At 41.2% G+C, this 20,509-nt stretch overlaps 1 protein-coding gene and 1 non-coding gene across 4 annotated transcripts in view; one reads left to right on the top strand and one right to left on the bottom strand.

Moving 5' to 3' along the window:
- Window positions 1-20,509, bottom strand: part of SLC16A12 (solute carrier family 16 member 12) — an 867,838-nt gene that overhangs the window by 309,013 nt on the left and 538,316 nt on the right. The window lies entirely within an intron of this gene.
- On the top strand, window positions 13,823-13,894 carry LOC138475006 (small nucleolar RNA SNORD38). The gene has a single exon (XR_011269209.1). It is a non-coding gene; the product is annotated as a small nucleolar RNA SNORD38 (small nucleolar RNA).

The raw sequence follows: 20,509 nt of genomic DNA, 5'->3' as shown, positions 1-20,509 counted from the left end.
CTCTAACATTTATCAACCAGCATAGTAAGTAGACATTCAAAAGCCCTACACATATCAGTCAAAGTCATATTGGTATCACTGGTATCATTTCTGCTACTATCAGTCATTTAATTTGCATGCATTTGAGTATTATTGTCCTCAATTGCATCCAGATGATTCTCTGCCAATGCTGGAGGATGCTCACTCCCCACATATTGACTATCATTTTCAGATGTTAAGGCAGGTCTTTTGTCAAAAAAGGATTGGGGGTCTATACTCATAGGACAGGGCGTGGATGAGATATCCATTATGTCAGCCATATATTGTAACTCAGGAACATCTGTGCAAATCTCTATTTCATTAGCAAATTCAGGGAAGCTATCAGGATCGTCATGAACCATCCCATGTATCGTGACAGCTACGGTAGCTTTTTCAGGCAACAGACGCTGACTCACATTGACAGTGTTATTACCTGTAAGGGTCTGTTTGAGGTAGGGTGGACCATCTTGAGTACTTAAACTATTGGGTTCAGTCATAGGTCTCTCCAATTCATTGACAGCAACTGCATCATCTGGGGTCACTGACTTGCCTGGTAGTGCAATAACAGTGTCAATCAACTTTGTGCCAAGACAGTCCAACGAGAGATTCAAATCAGCTACAATAGCTTTGACAGCATTTTCTTCCTCAATTCAGCTAAGATCGCTCACTTTACAAAGGAAAGTTGTCATTTTTCTAGACTTAGTTGCAGGTAGCATTTTGGTGATGATTTTCGGTGGGCAACTCCTGCGGCAGCGCTGCATAGGCTTCTGCTCGCAGGAAGAAGTAGTAATACCGCTATTATCCACCATGTAAACAATCCCCATCTGTGTTTCCAAGGCATAGACATAGACAGAAGATACAAACACAAGGTGCGGACACAAGGGGGAGCACAATGTTTCCTTCAATGCCACACAGGGTGATACTATCAGAGGGAGGACAAAACAGTTAAGGGACTAAAAAATAAACCAACAATATGAAATAATATAGTACAACAGAACCTTCAAATCAACTCGTAATATAGCTAAACTCAGAACAGCCTGGCGTATAACAATGCAGCTGGAGTTTCAATTGCAATGATACTTCGGGGCAACAGTGGCTAGGCGATAAGCCCACTTATGAACACGCTCTCACCAGGGTACTAGCAATATGTGGTACACAGCACAGCCACTCAAGGGCTCGCTAGAGAGAGGGAGAGCAAAGGACAGAGAGAGAAAAAACACAGAGACAGAGATAGATTGGGCAAGATGCAAAGAGAGCCCTAGATCACGATATGATACTTTGGGTACAGCTAGTGCTGCATAACAGGTTAAACTTTAATAGAACCCTTACCCAATTTATACATGTTTTGTTACACTGATTTCTATTGGTTTTCTTTAAAGCTTTTTTTCCAGCATTAGTTTCTTACATTGTATTTTATTTGGAAAGTTACTCTTGGCAGTGATGTTACACAGGTTTTACCAAATATGTGTTACATACTGTTTTAATAGTACTGAAACTTATACTCCAAATAACATGAGCCCATTATTGGGCATGTTCTTCCAATTGCCTTCATTTTCTTCTTTTTCAGTGTAGAACCTATTCTTACACAGTGACAGTGAGTAGGTTAGTTTTATTCTGCCTAATATTCTATGTGGTGCTCAAAAAGTAAAAAAAAATGTATTCACATTAAAAATAGCTAAATGTATAACTTTACTTGCACATTTTAAAAAAGATATTTCAAGAAGTAACGTTTTCTTTGTATGCACAATTTTTGTATGCACAGTGAATTGGTTCTGCAAAAAATTGTTGCATTTCATTTGGTAGATACAAAAGGGACAGTTTTGTTAATCATACACAATCATACACAATGTATATTCGTTTTTAGTATGACTAAAACAAGCTTTCTAATGCTTACTGGCCAGTAACCATTAAAAAACATGGTTTATAGATATTGTTCTTCTGATTACATACTGAAAACATATTGCGAATTACTATTTCAAGTCTAAGATGCAACAGTACGATTTCAGCATTCTTGAATTGTGGCAGAACATTTTAATCCTTACTTTTATGGATGGAAATTGCTATTATTCCACAATGAATTTTTGAGTTAAGCTATCTGTGGCTAAACAGTTCATAGTTTTCAGACAGCATAGTTTATCCAGTAATTTTATATGAAATGAACATTTTATTTTAAGACATTTATGTTGGTTACGTTTTACTGACCTCTGCACATGTGATATTGTGCTTTAGAAATGACTAATACATGTTTTGCGATTTTATCACAGGAATAACTGGTACCACAGCAAATCTATGTCACACTATTCAGTGCTAGAAACAGGAAAAAAAGTATTCTCACTTAAATTACTATATAGGCCCTCATTACAAGTTTGGCGGTCTGGAAAAAGTGCTGATAACAACGGTTCCCGGCACCTTTTTCGGACTGCAAAACTACAAGTCTGCCGTTAGGGGCTGTGAACTTCAGACAGGCCTGACCTACCAGTAGTTCTGGGCTCTACTTGCAGATTTTTCACTGAAGCACTGGCAACATTCACATGGCACATGGCTGCGCTCCAATGACATATGATCTCTACTGTACCTAATTCATTGTATATGTCCTATGTATCTGCTATGTGCCACCTACTGCACCATTTTGTTGCATTTCCATTGTATTTTTTATGATGCCTTCCTGCCTTACCCTGTAACCTTATCTCACTGTGTAACATAAGCTTTAAGTATTCTTGTACTCGTTGCTCCCAGTTACCTACGGGTTTGGTGCGCCTTACAAATCAATAAACAAACAAACCAACCATTACTAACGGTGCTTCATGGTTCCCGTTACCGCAGAGTCCTTTAAATGGGGACTTACCATTCCTCCGCCGCCTGAAATATCCGGGTAGCACCGACGGGTTACCAGCAGGCTCGTAATGAGGGCCCATGACTATATTGTTGATACCCTAACCAAAAGATGGTTCTCTTTCATTGTTTGATGTGTATTCACAAATAACTTAACTCAAACATTCCGGAAAACTGTGAGATTCAATGTGAAAGTAGTGTGACATATCAAATCGGATGTCTCGAAATGTACACATGGAGCAAAGTCACTGTATAATTGGTTGGATGTTTGTAAGATATCTGTAGTCTTACACAACTATTTCAGTTGTTGGAGGACATGTGACTGTGGATGCGTGTACACAAGTGTGCAAAGTTGTATACTTTTGTAATTGTTCCTTGGAGAAGTAGTAATGTTACAAACATGTAAAAAATTAATTACTATGTTGCTAATATTTTGTTTCTTTTTTTCAAACTCAAGGTTGTGGTGGTACAATTGTACAAAGATGTTGATGAACATTCACGAAGATGCTAGTTTAGTACATGGTGCAAATGACTTATTTTATTTGACTACAGAATTGTGGTTATTTTGAATGAAAGAGTACAGTAGCGTCATTTTGCGAATGAAAAGTACAGTATGCTGTAAATTGCTCTAGGATTGAATGCAATATTATTGTTCAATTATTTTGATTTTGAATCTAGTATGTCTTATAAACAACAAAAATGTCTTACATTTGTGATGATATTTGAAATAACGCAAAATAATGGAAACAATAACTTGATGAAGAGCGCTTTTGGATAACAGTTTTTAAGCATTATTTCTTGTTGTCATGAGGAAGATATTATAATATAAATTGTAAAAAGATGATGTGACCAAACTCTGTATCAGAAAAGGATGTCCATCATAAAAAAGGGTATGATTTTACATGTAGTGACTGAGTAAAACATGTATAAATCTGTGGTGATTGGCAGGATGTTTATACAGTAAAATGTCTTCAAGTGAACGTAGAGTGTGCTGCATAACACTATATAGTTTGGTCTGTGATTAACCCTAAAAAGATGGTGTAATTTTAGTCTATGTACAGAACAGATTGTACAGTCCAAAATATGCTACCTAAGTACATGTCAACATTTGGTAACATTTGTCTACACCTGGGGAAACATAAAAGTACATTCATTGCACGAATCTGGCATTAGAAGTGTTATTTTATGTGGTAGATAAGTGAAAACTGAGTTTGTTGTGTGACATTATGCATGCATGTCTGAGATGAAGTTTAACAATATGGTGTGACCGAATATTTACAAGAAAAACGGATATACACTGCAAAGCATGGTAGGTTACCAAATGAATAATTATTGAATTACATGTTTAGAAATCTGTGGCATTTGAGCACGCAGGAAAAGGGCCATGTGAATTATATTTCAAACTTTGAGCCATTGTAAGTGTGGGTTTTCATTGGATATTACATGCAAGTTTGTATTGTGCAATTTTTGGTTTGTCTTAAGGCAAAAGGATTTATTTGGTGTAAATTGATATACCAATTACGTTTGGTTTCATGCACATCATCCATATGTGCTACAGACAAGTGATATTGTATATTTACTAGCATTCAACATGCAGTGTTTTCAATTTTAATCTAAATTATATATTCAATTTTTTGTTGTAATTCAGAAGCCATTTAAAGAATTATGGAAAAATAAAGAAGGTTTACTAAATGTTGACCTAAGACTTTGCATTGAAAGGATATCACATTTTAGAATATCTTCAACTCTTTGCCAATGAAAGTTACTGCAATTATTCAACTTTTGCATTTCTCTCCAGATTAAAGAAGAAACATATATACTCCAGATTCAAAAGTTGCATACAGGCCACAACTGGTCCAATTCAAGGTGGAAACATATATACGCTAGTAAAAAAAAACTGCACAGGTCACATTTAAGGATGCCAGTGTAACAACCATAGACATTCATATTTGCAGAGATTATGAAGGTTAATAAGACATCACAGTTAAACATACCAGACACAGTGGTGATTTCTAGAAAGGTATTATTGTTCTCCAAAAATATTACTTTTTTCATAAATTATAGTTCCTCTTAGATAACAGAAATACAAAATGAGTTATGAATTCACCACTTTTTTTAACTTCATGAGGTGGTGGTGCATCTTCTGCAGACATTTGTTTCTGTTTGCCTCCCCACTTGCAACAGATCAGCTACATTACAGGTTTGGTGGTATCTCAGCAGTAAATCTGGCAAGATAGCACCAAATGGATTTACTTTTACCACCACTTAGTCTGGTGGAATTACCGTCAGATTACAAGTGGCGGTATGGCGGATTCCCAGTTTATGAAGTCCATAGGTACCTCTGAGGAGGTGCAGCTTATATTTTGACTTCTTAGAGATGTCAGAGATGTGAGGAGAGAAGGAGAGAGTGGATTCAAAGATGACCACAAGGCTCCTAGCCTCAAGCGTAGGAGCAGGAAGAGGGTCCAGAGTGGGTGGCCAGAGAGAGAGAAGAAAAGAGGGAGCTGGTGTTCCGATGAGGAGGATCTCAGTCTTTCTGGCATTAAGGCAGAGATCATTGGTGGCAAACCATTCCTGAATTGCGGCCAGACAGTCTCGAATGAGAGAAGCAGAAGAGGTGGCCGAGGGCAGCTTGAAAGAGAGCTGGGTATCATCCGCATAACACTGAAAGATGGAGCAAAGGCAGCAATGTGGTGGGCAAGAGGTGCCAGGTATTGGTTGAAAAGCCAGGGAGAAAGGTTAGACCCCTGGGGAACACCACAAGTAGAGAGAGAGATAGAAGAGAGGAAAGGCCCAAGTTGGACCTGAGCAGGTCGGTCAGTGAGAAAGGAGGTCCGCCAGGCCAGAGCCTGATAAGTCATACCCAGGTTATCACGGAGGCGATTGAGCAGGATGACATGGTTGACCATTTGAAAAGCAGAAGAGAGATCGAGGAGAATGAGGATAGTGGGAAGGTTAGAATCAAAGTTAAAGAGCAGGTCTCTGTGCTTCAGGCAGCTCTGAAGCAAGACTGGTGGTCGTGGAGACAACCAACAGATTTAGTATGCTGATTAAGCTGGGAGATGGCCAGTGTTTCAAAGATTTTGCCCAGGAAAGGAGTGATGGAGATCGAGCAATAGTTATCCAGAGAGGAAGGATTGGTAGAGGGCTTCTCTAGGAGGGGTGCACAATGGAGTGCTTAAGGGGGGAAGGGAAGGTTCCAGTGGCAAAGGAGTGATTGCAGAAATTGGCCATGGCTGGAGCAAGGGTGTCAATGTGGTCCTTGATGTTTCTGGATGAACACATGAGACCCTATTTTGATGGGACTTTCATACATTGGACTTGTCTAGAAACATTGCCTGGGGTGAACAAGGGAAAGGAGGAGAAGTCAGAGGAGTGTTTGACAGCTGAGCGAGAGTTGAGAGTAGCAATGTGGAGCAGGTTGCCCCCTTTGAGGGACTTCAGTAGAGGGGTAAAGGTCAGAGGTACACCCTGTGGAAGTGTTGCAGTAGCCCGAGGATGGGGAGCAGAGGAAGGAGGAGAAGGTGCCCGAGAATGGGCAGAGGAGGAAGGTGGAGAAGGCAAAGTAGCCATGCAGGAGGAAATGGGTGCCAGATGGTGGCAGAGGAAGGATGCAACAGGGTGGCCAGAGAAGTAGCAGAGGTAGCTGTAGAGGTGGCAGAGGATGGAGGCGGCAGAGGAGCCAGAGAGGGGAAAGAAGGGACAACAGGAGAAGAAAGGAAGTTGATAAGGTGCAGGAAGTGTCTATCAAAAAGGAGTAAGTTGGCCTGAGGGTCTTGGACTAAGACTGCACCATTTAGGTAGACATTAATGATGGTCTTGGAGGAGTGGAAGGGGGCCAAGAGGGCCTCCCACCGGGTGCCATCATTAATGGGACGAAGAGGAAAAAGGAGAGAGAACAGAGACCATATGGGGGTCCATAGGTCTGGAGAGGGAATGACAAAGAGGATGTTGGTAGGGGTCTGTCTGGAGTAAGCACTGGTGTAGGTATCAAAGATCTGGAGGCTTGGAGACCAGGATGTCCCTTTTGAGCTTCTTCCTGTCAGACCTAGTGAGAGGGATAGGATAGTCAATAGAAAAGCAGGAGATAGGTGAGACATAGAGCACCATAGAGGGTGCAGAGAGGAAGAGGGGGGCAGAAGGGAGGTGGGGGAGCTCAAGCAGGGAATGGGGCGCTCTGGGAAACAGGCAGGTGGGGGGAAACACTAAGGGGGGTGACACAGAAGGAGGAGGGGCAAACAGAAGAGAGAACAATGGAGAGAAATCAGAAGCAATACATAGACAAAAGTCAATCACAGAAGGAACATAAAGTAAAGAATGAAAAACAGCAGGGATACAGGCAGTACAATGTAAGCAAAGAACCCTGGAGAAACAAAAATGGCAAGAATGAACACAACAGCATAACAAGAACAGAACAATCGCCAAAGGAACCTAGAAGTTAAAGAGTGAACACAGCAGGAATGCAGGCAATTAATGTAGGCCAACAACCGTGGAGAACAAAACGTCAAGAACAGTACACAAAAGATACAACAGTACACAACAAAGAATGAAAACAGCAGGGATGCAGGCAGTACAATGTAAGCAAACAACCCTGGAGAAGCAAAAACGACAAGAACAAAACAATCACCAAATTAACCTAGAAGTAAAGAATGAGCATAAGAACAGAACAAGAACAGAACAATGACCAAAGGAACCTAGAAGTTAAAGAGTGAACACAGCAGGAATGGAGGCAATGAATGTAGGCCAACAACCATGGAGAACAAAACATCAAGATCAGTACACAAAAGATCAGGGGAGCACAGCGGCTGAGAGGAGGAGGGGTGCGTGCGGCCGAGTACAGAGAGAGAGCACACATGGCCTAAGTTGCGAGGGGGCGGTGTGATCAAAAAAGCATAGGGGGTGAACGTGGCCTAAGTAAGAGGGGGGCATGCAGCCTAGAGTTGCGGGGGAGCACACGCAGCCTAAAATGCGAGGGAGCGAATGCAACCTAAGTAAGAGGGGGTGCATGTGGCCTAGAGTTGTGAGGGACCGCATGCAGCCTAAGATGCGAGGTAGCGCACATGGCCGAGAGTTGCCTAGAGTTGCGAGGGAGTGGACACAGCCTAAGATACGAGGGAGCACACGTGGCCTAGATTGCGAGGGAGCGCACACAACCTGGGGTGCGAGTGGGTGCAAGTAGGCAGGGGGGGGGTGAGGACAGGTTGCAGTGGAAAAGACAACGCGTGTGCAAGAGTGAGAAGGGCACCCGGTCAGGGGGGCTGCATGGAGTGTAGCAAGTTAACTCTCCCTGCACTTTCTTACCTTGTGGTCGCAGACAGAAGGGTGAGGTCATCCGCACTCACTATCTACGCTGCTACCCCATCACCACCAACCACCTGCATCACTCAACACTGCAGCCTTGTCCAGCGAGGGCTTTGCCACAGAGTGTGTGTACCTCATTTCTTATAGGCACGGAAGCATGGACGTAGCAAAGAGTGCTACGTATAATTGGGCAGCCTCTCCTGTGGACCTGCGTCGCTCAACACTGTGGCCTTGCCCTGTGAGGGCTTTATTGCAGAGGAACGTTATAAGTTTGGCTTCCACTGAAGTAAACACCTAAGGCCAAATCTGAAGCTTCAGCCTATGCTATGAACACTATACAAACCCGGACTGCTTCACTACAGCGATACTCTATAGTCAATGGACTATTATTTCCTTATATACCAACATATTGCAACCATACCTGCAGACACTGGGCTAGCCGAAGCTATATGTGCTGTAACATACCTGGGGAACCGGATTAAGCGTCAATTGCAGAGTAGAGTCTGCAACATAAGGTTGTGCACTTGCCATATCCACTAGAGCCTGGCGCCACTGCTTACCTTTACAGGATCTGCTACAAGTCTTCCAGATCGGGGGACTCCCCACTGCAGTAAGCGCCCTATGCCGGGCACAAAAAAGAAAGTTGCTTTGGCTGGTTGCTCCACATCTCAAATAATTAAGGAAAGCCCATTACAGGATATTTGGGCTAGAACATCCAGGTCCTAACAACCTAATACTACTACCGACCTACGGACGCTCCAGTAGCAATCGCAGGAGCAAAAGAAGATTTCGAGAAGAGTTTCCAAGAGTTTCAGAACTCATTTACAGCGACATTTCAAACGCAATTCACTGCATTTACATCGGAGATTAAGCAAATGATCACCGATTTCAGGAAAGATCTAACAGATCTGTGTGAACGCACAAATACAAACAAAAGGGTGACCCAAGAATTGACCCAGGACAACAGACAATCTGAGGAACTGATGGAACATTTGGCGAGATCAACTCATAACCTCGAGATACACTGCAAAGGTTTAGAAAACAGGTCTTGCAGGTCGAACTTTCGAGTTAGAAATCTCTCGGAATCAGTCAGTGACCCAGATTTAAAAGATGCAATAATTTCTATATTTAAAGAGCTATTGGGTAACAATGAAGAAGAGAACATACCTTTAGACCACGTCCACAAGGTAGGCCCGAAGAGATCAGATCCTGGTATGCGCCCTAGGAACGTTTTGGCATCGCGTGAGGACTATCCACAAAAGGGACACATCTTGAGGTCAGCAAGACAAACAGACCCGATTACATATAATGGCTCAGATATACAGTTATATCAGGATCATTCCCACTCACACTTCAAAAGCGCAGAGAAATGCAAATCGTAGTAAAAACGCTGCAATGTAGAAAGGTAAAGGATAGGTGGAGATTCCCATTTGGCGTAACATTTGCAATAGATGGGAGACACCATAGGATTACCTCCCATGAAGAAGGCATTGAACTCTTGAAAATTGATGAAGATGAATGTGACACTGTTCAGAGTCATCAGCTAGAACCGGGTGCCCCAACATCTGCAAAATCACATGAAAGACTAAGCAGAGACACAGCAAGCACACAACACAAAGGATCAAGCTGGAACCATTGGAACCCTCGCCGTAAAGGCGTGCAGCACACATCTAAAAAGTGACAGCAACCGAGAGTAAAGAAGGGGACCTTTTAAGCATTGTGCCAAGCATTTTACGAAATGGAAGGCTCTGGACAGGACATTCTGACTTGGAATTAAAGGAGTGGAGGTGAAGAGGGTTTTAGGATACCTTATGGGAACTCTGGAGGAAGTGGTAATTCACGGAGAAGGAGAGATGATCGACAGCACTCTAGGTACTATGGGTCACACCAGAGTAGGTGGAGGGAAAGGAATGGGAGTTTTGGAATTGGAGTTACAAAAGTAGGGGGGATGGGTGCAAAGCTTGGGGAGAAGCGAGGGGAAAGCTGCATTTGTTTATGGAAGCAGGACTATGGTTCGAGGTCTAGGAATTGGTCAATGTATACAAATATAACATTAAAGAGCCAACACATTGAAGTGTATATCTCTTAATATTCAGGGGCTAAACACAACAGTGAAACAAAAGAAATTAGAGGGATTTCTAACACTGCATCTATTAGGTTTGCATGAAACCCACATAAGACAGCAGAACAAATCCTGACTTTATATACAACATTATCCCACTATTATTCAAGGTTTTGCTAAGAAGAAAACGGCTGGTGTTTAATCGCAATCAGGACGGGGGCACAATTCAAAATAATCAACACTAAGGCGGAGAGAGAAGGCCGCTATTTATTTATCATAGCTGAATTTGAATCAACAATGATAGCCCTAGCATCAACCTATGTACCAAATACTGGTCAGGATGGGTTCCTGAGGAAGACATTAGCAGAAGTGTAAACATTTATGGTAGGAGAATGGCTGATATTCAGAGATTTTAATATAGTCTGGGACCTACGTAGGGACAGAAGTCTGAGAACCCAATTCTGACATTCCCCTCCCTCACATGGGTTACGAATGAAAGTTGAGCAGTTAGTGATCTCCAATGCATGGGCATCACTGAAAGGGATAGAGAAAGGATATACACATTACCCCCATGTCCATAAATCATTCTCGTGCATGGCTACATTACAAAAATAGAGATTCATCCGATTGCATTGTCCGATCACTCCCCCCTGGAATTGGAGTTTCTCTTTCCAGGAACAACACCGGGGATATGGTCCTGGGCTTGCCCCATGAAACTTTTTCCAGATTCAGTAGTGAGGGAGAAATTGGGAGGAAAGACTGAGGATTTTTTTGAGTTAAATGATACAGGCTAGATAGCGATAAATACACCATGGGACGCTTTTAAGGCTACATTTCGCTGGGAAGTTATATCGGAGGCAGCTCGTAAACATAAACAACGTGCGGCCAATGAGTCCCAACTAGAGAGTGAATTGAAGCAAATAATGAAAAGAATGGAAACGGACGGGGGACTAGCTATAAAAAAAGCATATAGAAACATGAGGTGGAGACTACATCTTATGCTAACATCGAAAGCAGAACAAGGTTTATTATATGCAAAACAAAAATATGATATAAAAGATAATAAAGCTGACCGTTTGTTGGCCAGACAGTGAAGGCAAAGTCAGGCATCATGTACAATTTGAGGCGTAAAAGGTATTCACAGGTAACTAATTACAACAACCCCACAGATACTCACACAATGTGTGGAGATTTACTCCACTTTATAGCAATCAGATAATCCCGACACCATAACCCAAACAACATATTTACGCTCAATTAAGCTCCCAACTGTTACATCTCAGGTATGTGAATATTTGGAACAAGACATAACTATTGAAGTCTCCCTATTAATAAAGCTCCAGGCCAGGACAGATACTCCACCCCATTTTATAAAACGTATAATTCGTTACTGGCCCCAAGACTGGTAAAATTATATAATTCATTCAAAGAAACCGAACATATAACGCCTTCTATGGAGGAAGCCAAAATCATCCTCTTTCCAAAACCTAATAAAGAACCCAAAATATGTGTATCATATCACCCTATCGCCCTCGACACAAAAATGTACACAAAAATCCTTGCTAATAGATTAGTAGATATTTTACCCTCATTAATCCACCCTGATCAATCAGTTTTTATTAAACATTGACAAACCAATGATACTGCTAGAAAGGTATGTCACTAAATCGAAAAAACGAGCAAGAAGTGACAACCAGCAATGTTCTTATCATTAGATGCTGAGGAAGCATTTGACAGGGTGGAGTGGTCATTCCTGTTTCAAATTCTAAAGGCTATGGGATTAAGTCCTAAATTCAGGAATATGATACCCGTGAATTAAATTGACCCCAAGATAAGGTTATCAATAAATGGTTGGACATCTACCCCGATCACACTATATCAGGGAATGAAGCAGGGATGCCAACTATCCCCTCTTTTGTATGCAATACATTTGGAACCCTGTTTAACAAAACTTAGACAAACAGATCAAATTCAAGGGATAGCTTTCGGCAGAGAAAACCACAAAATAATGGCATACGCTGATGATATGTTGATTATGGTTACTGACCCGGTTAAATCACTGATAGGGCTCACACGGGCACTGGAAGAATTTGGTAAGGTAGCGGGCCTAAAAATAAACATTACTAAATCCGAAATATTGAATGTATCTATCACGCCGTCCCAAGTAGCTCAGGTATCTGTAAACATTAAATTTGCATGGGGAAAAGATAAAATTTGATTATTAAGAGTGTATTTAACCAATTAGTTACAATCAATATATAAAGTAAACTTTCTCCCTATTCGTAAAGAACTTTGACGTTTACTGATGCGTTGGGGCCCACTTACGATATCTTGGTTACAGGGGTGCAATCAAGGGGTGGCCAAGGGGGGCCACGGCCACCCTTATAAAAATGCTGCCCCCCCCCCATTGGCCACCCTGCAAGAAAAAAAAAGATATACTTTTTTTCGCATTGAACTGTGCATGGACAATAACATGGGCAGTTCAGTACGAGAAAAAACATTTGCTTTTTTGCCGAGGCCAGAGGCCCGCGGCCCACCACCCAGGATGGACTGGAGTCAGGAAGGACCCAGGAATAAACACAGCATTTTTTCTTTGACTCGTGCGTCCAGGACAGGCTGTGTTTATTTCCGGGTTTCAATTCCATCCAGGGCTGAGATACCACCAGCAGGAGCTGAGGTAAGCTTTTGGGCCGTTGACTACGTCTGAGATGCGTCTGTTTAAGGAAGTGATTTACACACTTTTCCTACTGAGCCCCCAGCAGAAATGCTGTTTGCCAGGAACCGGTAATAACTAACCTTTAGTTTCTTGTCATACACTTATATGGGTTACTGTGGGATTCTCGTGTTGTACTCCAGTGGCCTTTTTGTGGTTGGGCTTCATGTCCGACCGTGGCAGGTGGGGGCCCCTTATCGTGCTATTATGTGCCCCCTCTTGCTTCTTAGACAGCAAGCAATGTGTGTGATGAAATGCTAACCGTAGTTTGTTGGAAAGCCCGTTGTGGTTTCATAATCCATCTGCCGGTGATCGGGTTGTCATAGTTACTCTCACTACATTGCCCTTTCTCTCTAGTATTTTGCCTGTATTTACTTATATTCAGTGACATGCATTTCTTATTGCAGGTGTTTCTCAGTACGGCGTGCTTTGCATAGCAGCGGAAATTATGCAGCACAAGTTGTAGAACAATATAAGCATGTCCTTAAAGCTAGAGAATGTTATCCTAACCCTAGGCCAGCAGTCCCTTGGTCTTGTAGTCTGTAATCTACATGTATTTGCCTTTCCCAACACCAAGCATTCTACCACTTGGCTCTTGTTATGCTCGCCTGACCCCACTTTTGCATATTTCTAATTGTTTAAACTAACATATATTGCCTCTTTCATTCTTTAGTTTACAAAGCGCTGTTCAGAATAGTAACTTTAGATTAGTATTCTTGCCTAGTGCACACTAGCAATTGAGTTACTTCACTCTAATCACGCTATTTTAATAGAAATGTAATCGCTAATGTGGCGTTCATGGCTTGCTACAGGCCAAGTGTCCACACCTGCTCCCACAATCCCCTGCTCGCCTTGGAAACCGCCTGGTGGTATTTTGTTGGTGCTCAGTGACACGTCTTCTGTTGATGAGAACTTTATCCAGTTCTGCTACTGAATGTTAAGAGATGACAACTTGGCAACTGAAGAAGACGGTTGGCAGTTACATTTGTCAGACGCCACAGTGAGCACTTTACTAATTTACCTTTTTCTCTACAGACTAACTAGTTGGATGGTGGTGACCTAGTTGACATCCAGCCAGCTGAAGTGTCTGTGTGTTGCACCCACCCTGACTTATCACTCACATATGGCTGGGCCCTGGCTGGAAAGAAGGTCAACAGGGACGTTATTTAGGGGTCTCCCTTGCTACCCCTGTGATCTCCCTTTTTAAAAAAAAATGCAAGGTGCTAGGCTGTGGCCAGCGCCATGTGGCTCGTTGCTTCTGGAGTGGCTGGCTTTCATGTGCAGGCCTCAGATTTTTGAATTTTTTTAAAAAAGAACTGGGGTTCCACAAGTCTAACACTTTGAGCAGGGACCCTATATTAGAAAGAAAAGGAATACCAACAAATGTGTCTGTCTGGAATTCTATACAATAACTGCTAGACTCATTAAAGGTTTATTTCAGGCACACTTCAGTGGGGAGTCACTGATTTAGTCTGTTCTTGAACACCTCAACTCAGCCTTTCACCCTTCTGAGGTCGATAAATGAGTACCAGCACAGGTTGGGTGATATTCTATGTATATTTGTTCTATATAAAGCGCTCAAGTGTAAGTGCTATATAAAAGCACATCACTATCGTTTGGCCATGGACGTCTGCTTGCATTCACAGTAATTTAGTAATAATGGCCTATAAACATTGATATTACCGACACATATGGTGATCCATTGTTGTATGAAATGCATATTGCATTATAGTGATTTCATAACCATATGTTTTTTAGTGTGCTTAGGAACAATGCTATGTGATGCTACTTCCTGTTTTGTCAAGGGGTCAAAGGTTGTGTTCCATCGCTTCCTGTGATATCACTTCGGGGTGTGGTCAAATGACACCACTTCCTGTGATGTCATCAGCAGTCAAGGGTCGTGCGATGTCACTCCCACTACCCCTGGCGTTTTGGTGAAATGACATCCCTAAATGTCAACAGCTTGTAAGGATGACCCAGGAGTGATGCTTTCTTCTAGTATTTGAACACAACCAAAAACATAGGAATTTAATCAGTGGCATTAAAAATAATTCACTAAAGGTGTTTATATTTCCTGACAAATGCATGTTGGACATAATGAGGCAGGCGCAGGATTAATAGAACAGCCATCTGCTATTATGGTTTGCCTTCCACAGCCTAATGATCTGGACATTAATTAAATAACATTGACCGCTTTGTTGAAGTAGCTTAGAGCAGTCCTTTAAATATTGTATGCATGGCAAAGTGTCTAAGTAATTTTAATACTTCTGTACACTGCTAAATGCCTGAATAATGTGAATCTTTGAATGTATGGCTGTCAGGCGAGATGCCTCTTGAATGTGCATGTGAAATGTGGCTCTCGTGTAAACGACTTGGGCATTTTCCTTACTTTTTGCACCTGGGCGATAGGAGTTATATTTTTAAATATAAAGGATCCTTACTTGAAAGACCTGATGGTGTAGAAATCATCAAACCTGTTACTATTCTCTAAAGGATTTGCAATTCTTAGTATTTGACGTATGGTGAAGCTGTGACCAAAAAAAGGCCAGGGAACCTAAAAAGAAAAGTGGCCCACATTTGTCAATGACTGTTTGGGCCTTTTTTGCCACTATCTTAGATGCGTAATAGAGTACAGATGCTAGCGGTCAGTGACTGAAGTAGTTGAACTATGTTCCCTGCTTGCCTGCCGCTGCTGCCCGCAAACCCACCCCCCCTGCCACGCGCAATCCAAACCTCCAAACAAACGCGCCTACTGTTTAAGGGAATGTTCAGTGAGGTGCAAGATTGAACTTCTTCCCACACTATTTTAAAAAGAAACCATTCCAGAAGGATTTATTTTTAAACTAAAAGTATAGGAAACGGAAAACATTATTTTTTTGAAACTACAGGAGCACTGCCCCCCAACAGCTCCTGCCCACTTCGACCACTCCGATGGGTTTACTGGAGTATATTTTGGCTTCTTATGAGAACTGCTTATTGTTTGACTTGAGTAGGCGTGTTCTCAGTAAATTATTTGTTCCTTACAATCAATGTGTTCCTTTAAATTAAAGCTGTATATTTGTCTTTTCAAGTCAAAGTCGAACAACTATTCTGTTTGAAGAACAATAAATTGCCAAACATGCATATGCACATCACATATTCCTTACATAGCACAAACAGGATTGTGGAACTCAAAATGTTAACCGTAGTGGTATTAGTCTATGCGCATCTGTTAAAAAATAAATGGAAATATATCAATATGCAATACCTTAACTCTCATATATACATAGTTTTCAACTGGACTACATACTACATCGGCATTATAGATTTCCTGAAATTCAGTTATGTGTTTGTTTTGGTATGCCACCCCAAGATTTCCTGTGGCTTCATCAGGCCACCCCTATAAAAGATTTCTGGGGGCGCCGCTGCTTGGTCAGGGCGGATAAATGCTGTGAAAATGTCAATACTACCCAAGGTGCTATATCTATTTCAGGATCTCCCCATATTGGCACCACTACATTTTTTCGTGAGTTACAAGGCTTGATATTGAAATTTATATGGAACAATAAAAGTCCATGTGTAGCAATGAAAACATTAATGATTCCAACAAACAAGGGGGGCTTGGGACTTCCTAATGTTGTTAAATACTATCAGGCAGCACACCTACAGGTGTTCAGAGAATGGTTCTCCTCAACGACCAAGAAAATATGGGCCAGAATGCAAAAGGCAATTCGCGGAGTTGCTCTGGCTTCCTAAACAAGACCACCCTACAGACATGCATGGCAGCCAGATTACTAACCTGGTCGAAAATATATGGGACAGGGCAGTAAGACAATATCAAATTACTACATATCCTTCCCCCTTTTAACCAATATTTAATAACTCGCAGTTCAAACCAGGTTTGAAAAAGGATCCTTTCCTAAATTGAAAGAAACAAATTGCAACAAAATCAGGTACATGTTTCAGGGCACGGACTTTATAAAGTTCAAACAATGTAAAAAGGAGTTGTGGTTATCGGAAAAAGATAAGAAACCAATATTTTCAGGTTCGACATTGGCTGTTGGCTCCTCCGAACAAAGCTGCAGCTCTTAGAATGCTAACTGTATTTGAGACATTTTTGATTTCAAACCCAGGAGAGAAAACTCTTATTTCCAATGTTTATCGCCTTTTACAAGAGGAGCTCCAAGAAGGTAGTTTGAAGTATGTTCAGAACTGGCAGCAGACACCGGGAATATCAATTTCTATCGAAGAATGACAGATACTATGGAGGGATATTCCTAAATTAACATGTTCCCTACAGATTAGAGAATCATGGTATAAGGCTAGGCTACGACGGCTACATAAAATGAAACTAATTAGTACCGACAAATGCTGGAGGGAATGCAACAGTAAAGGTAGCTGGCTACATATATGGTTGGACTGTCCCAAATTGGCCAATTACATCAATAAGCATATTGATTGTAGGCTTAGAAAACGGTCTCAGGCTCATATAAAGGACATCCTGTTGGGAATTGTTAATTTGGATGAAAGAAAATGGCCCAAACATAAACGAAAAGCACAGATTATTCTATGGATGGTGGCGTTAGTGGTTATTGACAAACAATGGAAAGATAAAGATCCTCCACACGTTCATGACTGGTTTGTGAAGGTATGGAACTTTGTAGTCTTGGAGTGGTTGACATACACTATCCAGGGAGCGCAACAGGCTTTCACAAAAGAATGAGGAATGATACTGCAATTTCTACATGATGATTACAATGTTGCACTCTGCCCACAAAAACTGCGGATTTTAGGCATTGCAATTGCACAATGCGATTCATATGTGATTTGAAAGAGGAGGGTGTTTATATGTGTTCAATACAATCTAAAAACCTTTTTCTCAGGTTGCATATGTGTATCAAAATACTCTGAGCATTCTATATGGAAGCAATTACTTCCTTAACCCAAAACCTGCAGCTTCAAGTTATTGTAAGCATAGTGTAAATTGCACAAACATTTTATCAGCTCATAACACCATAGCTACTGGGGATGTAAACGACTGGAAATGGTGTTTTTTTTTCTAGCATGTATATGTGTCATTGGGCAAAGCAACATTTTTGATTCTTTTGTACGTGTGACTTTATATGTAATTTGGAGATATCCTAGTGAATTCAAGGAGTTTGAGATACTAACCGACAAGCGGTAAAAGCACAATTACAATGTCTATTATTTAGAACTTACGATATATAAAGAATTGATCATGGAAAGGGATGCATTTGTGGGCGAAATAGTGAGATTCATGCAGGCAGCAGACTAGCTGTCTGTGATTGTGGAACATTGCAGTGACTTCCATTGTATGAAGATGGAGACCGCCTTTGGTTTGTTTTCACCTTTAATTTTTTTTATTTAAAAACATTCAGTTTTGATAAAATTGTCTATTTCTTGACCCCAGCATTGTGGGGTGGAATGTATAATTATGGGGTATGAAATCAAGGTGTCCACCTGATGTAGTACTCCTATATTGACCAAAATATATCTTACACACCTGTACATCAATTTTTCAACAACTATTAAATAAAAAATGGCACCTAATAAGGTATCCAATGAATCAGAAAGCAGTGAGTGCTTGCTCTCCTTCATTGCGTTTTAACCAATTAACCATCAGGTTAAATCAGAAAAAATACAATGCTTGGCCTATCAAACATTACATAACGTAGTACTCTGCAACTGACACATTTACATTATCACATAAACATATTTCTCTACAAGAAACATTGAACTATGTGTCACTTTATCAGTGGTATTGTCTATTTTCCATGCACCATGACTGATGTGACCTATTTGGAGGGGTGTTGATCAGCTACCAATAAGTACATACATACATGACATAGTGTACGCATCCATAATCAAATTGGGGCACTGAATTGACTTGTGACTTGTGACTGTTGTGAATAAAATGTTGTAGCTTATCCTGATTTTAACCATATTTTTCGGAGTGTATGAAGCATGCACATAGTTAGTGGTACATTAGTGTATGATATGACTGAAATGTGAGATGTCTGTAGTAATGCATTTGTATATTTGTATGTATCGTACTGTTTTTAAGTGTTAATTCACTTCAAGGACATCCCGTGCAGACAAATCACAGGCTCCCCAACCTGCTAAGACTATAACTTAGATGTGGTGTATGGAAAACATCATGGGCCATTTTCCGTGCGGGCAATGTTGCAATTGCAGCTCTACTTCTGCTACCAATACGGTTACCATTAATCACAGGGCTTGGAAACTTAAAAACCACACGACGTGCAATTCTAAACACGTCATTTATGCTGCTACTTGCCCATGTGGAAAAACGTACATAGGCAAGACATCTAGACCCATTAAACTTAGAATTACAGAACATAAGTCTAGAATCAGAACCCGAAATCTCTCCTCTCCATTGGTTGCTCATTTTATAGAGCATTCCCATAATTGTGAGGATTTACGATGGTGGTGCCTGGAACGCGTAGTGGGCCCAGATCAATATGCAATAGCCAATAGACTAGCTGCACGCGAGCATTGGTGGATATACAATACCCAAAGCCACACCTTGGGTTTGAACGTCCAAGAAGAATGGCAATCTGTATTTAATTGTTTAGAAGAAAAGTAAGGTAGCATTACCTTACTAAAGGCTAGAGCTCTCAGTTGACCCTTGGCAGGGTTTGCGAAATTTTATTCAAATATTCAATCAAGTATTAAATATTGATTCAAAGATATGAAATAGTTGTAGTGAATTCTTCAACAAGAAATGTTTTATTCACATTTCTAGGTTTAGTATCGCCAATTCGATTTTCATATAGTGAGGCAACTTCGAAAAACATAGGTTGTTTCATCAGTAAGCACATATGCCAATGCATTTCGGTCTATGACCATCGTCAGGGCCATGCTTTAGTGAATATACCAACAACTAATCATTCATATAACAATACAGTATTTCAACACAAAACATATATCAATGATTCAAGGATAATGCAAAAACAGATAAAGCAAATACCCCCAGGTGGATCCGTGTGAGTGAACAAGGGAGAAAATAAATGGAAAGTATGTCAATATTGTTAAACAACTAAGTGTTTCCAGTGTTTAACTATTCCCAACGTGCGGCAGTCGGTACCTGCTTTAAATTGGTTGTCCTCTCGTATCGGTATTCTCAATAGTTGTCTCCGAAATTCCTGTTGATTAACAGTAGGAGAGTCTGAGTACTTCTATCTATTCATTTACATATAACCAATATCTCCGCACTAAAGAGTATCTTACCTTTGTGCGCAGAGCTCGCACGCAGAACAGATCTCGTTGAAAGAGAAAGTGTAATGCGCGCGAACCCAGACGCTATCTAAGATCGCCATGGGAACATGGGCGGGGCGACGCTGAGCAGCGCGAGTGATGCTACACGTACGCCTTGGGTCCCACCTCTCTGCAGTGCTGCAGAGGGGCGGGATTGTTGCCACGGCGATCCGTGTCATAGAGCGTTAAAGAAAAAGTGGATTTTACTGTGCGCAAATGTCAGTGTATATACGTTCACTTCATTCTTTAATCTTGGATCCTGGATCCAGGAATAAAAAGTTAGGCATAAGAAATAAGAAATAAGA

Source organism: Ambystoma mexicanum, chromosome 8, assembly GCF_040938575.1.
Source record: "Ambystoma mexicanum isolate Mex_15411 chromosome 8, UKY_AmexF1_1, whole genome shotgun sequence".
NCBI classification, from domain to species: Eukaryota; Metazoa; Chordata; class Amphibia; order Caudata; family Ambystomatidae; genus Ambystoma; species Ambystoma mexicanum.
The sequence above is the reverse complement of the archived record's forward strand: the minus strand, read 5'-3'. Positions and strand labels throughout refer to the sequence as shown.